Genomic DNA, 2,339 nt, shown 5'->3' with positions numbered 1-2,339 from the left:
AAGTTTCTATCTATCTTATACAAAGTTTAGAACCAGAATAGATATCCATGGTTAAAAATGCACTAATTTTAATCTCATACAACTAAGAATTTAACGTTGTCCCAGTTAACCAATTTCAAGCAATCCATTAGATACATTAATTCTAATATAATACAACTAAAAAATGAACATTGACCCAATTTCACACTCTCCCTTTTAAACCACTATTTAATTAATCAATAAGTGATGCACACTTCTTCCTAAAAATTTTCGCATTTGCAGGGAAGATCTTAAAAATGATGAAACATGTAGCTGCCACGATAATCATGATAGAGTAGAGAATTTTTACATTTTTAAAATGAGATGCATTGATATTTGATTCCTCCCGGATGCAGCCCGGGGTTAGTAAAATGTGATTTTGCGTCTGAGTGAACGACCACCTTGCTTCACTTGTGCAGAATCTCCTCAAACGTGTGCAGGATTCGAAGGAGATAGTAGCATGGATAACAGAGACCGCTAGGCAGTCGGAGGAGGAGCAGGAGACGCCCAGGAGACATCCGCTGAAAGCACATCTGAGCCCCGCGCCATTCCGAGAACCACTTCCTTCATAATTAAGCAGTAGTGTTGAAAGGTAGGAGATTTAGTACAAGCCTCAGTGAAGTGGGCAAGGTAAACAGTGGCCAAAAACCAAGAGGTTGGCAATTTGGGACAGTTGCAGTCGCGGTGTTAGCACCTGAATTATGTAAATATGCTTTCATTGCTATTGTTTGATGTGGATTCCATTAATTTTCTTTTTAACCTCATTTTGTACATTTATCTTTCCCACAAACGAATCCTTTACATCCGTATCACTGATATAGTTAGCTGCGGAGTATGTGCAAAGGAAGTAATTTTTATTTATGTCGAATTTGTCACAATATGTGAAGGAACTTTGACACCCCGATATTAATTGACCATATTAAGTATGTTTTCATCATTCTTTGCGTTTTATTTTTAAATTTACTTTTCATATAAACTATTTAAGTTTTATAAGCTACCCAAGAGGGATAGTTTGCCTATTTTTACGCTATCAATTTATGAACCTAAAGCCCAGAGGACCACGTTCTTTAAATGAATTAAATTATTTTCCATTTCACAGAGAACGACATGAAGGCTCCATTAGTATCAGCCATTTTCTTCCAACTGGCGCTTACAATTATGGCATTGCCTGTGGAGCAAGATGTGGAATTGGGATCTTTATCAGGGCTTGCCGCCTCCATTGAAGACAGTTCATATGAAGAACAACCACGACTGATGATGAAGTCATTCGACGTCATCAGCGACTCGTTCGTTCGCGGGAGACCGTCAGTTGATGAGGTTCCTCCCGAGGATACGATTGTTGATAGGTGGGCACTTTCTTCTTACGATCCCGCCATCCCAACTAAAAAGCCCGCCCAGAGTGAACAAATTTGAGACACAAAATAGTGCACTCTCGATTGTAACTTTTACTTGGTGAAAATAATGAAAATGTTGTGATTAAAACACTTCGTATTGTGCCACTATTGTTTAATTATAATCTCCCAGACCAGTTTCATTCAAAAGTGCAGTCATACAAGGGACTCATATCTTCTGAATGTTTTATGTCGTTTTTCTCAAACATATTATTTTTTAAATTTGATGGAATGACTGCTTTCGCTTCAATGAGACACCTTAAACTAAACATTTATTTTCTACACGTTTACTTTTAGTGGTAAAGTTACGTCTTCGTACATGTTTGTTTGAAAAAAATACAGTAAGATATTTGTAGGATCATGGGTACCAACGTAAAAAGATGCCCCCAATTTCGCGCTTCACGAACCCCAACCTAGTTAATGCCAACTCTAAACCGGGCCATTGAAGTTGACTTTAAATTTAATACTTTCGATTTAGTTAATAGTATGAATATTTACTAAATCTAATGTGTTACTAGAGCCTTGCATTGGTTCGAAAGTAAAAACTTTTCCATTAGGAACTTCCTCTAGACTTATAAAATCGTTTAGTTCGGCTTGGTGGAAGTTCGATATATCCATGATTAAAGCGACAAGTGGTAATTTTCACATTTTAGTACAAAGCTCAACTTCCAACCATGGTTTCAGCATGCCGAAAATTTTTTTTAATTTTATGAGAAAAAACTTTTTCTTGAAAATAAAATATTATGCTGAATCATGGTCTGTACCTACTTGAGTTTTGTATAAAAGTGTGGAAATTACCATTTTTAATTTTTATCATGGATATTGCTCTAGCCTGTAAGTGTCACGCCCCTCATGATTCACGTGCCTGTGCATTTGAAACAAATAACTCAACCATATCACGAATGGGTTCCTCAAGTAAAACTATGAACA

General features: G+C 36.6%; 1 long non-coding RNA gene across 1 annotated transcript; it reads left to right on the top strand.

Moving 5' to 3' along the window:
* The first annotated feature begins 319 nt into the window (after nt 1–319).
* LOC124162152 lies at nt 320–1,514 on the top strand. The gene is made up of 2 exons (XR_006865493.1): nt 320–721; nt 1,118–1,514. It is a non-coding gene; the product is annotated as an uncharacterized LOC124162152 (long non-coding RNA).
* Nucleotides 1,515–2,339: the final 825 nt, after the last annotated feature.

The sequence above is a fragment of the Ischnura elegans genome, chromosome 7 (genome assembly GCF_921293095.1).
Source record: "Ischnura elegans chromosome 7, ioIscEleg1.1, whole genome shotgun sequence".
In the NCBI taxonomy this organism is placed as follows: Eukaryota; Metazoa; Arthropoda; class Insecta; order Odonata; family Coenagrionidae; genus Ischnura; species Ischnura elegans.
The sequence above is the reverse complement of the archived record's forward strand: the minus strand, read 5'-3'. Positions and strand labels throughout refer to the sequence as shown.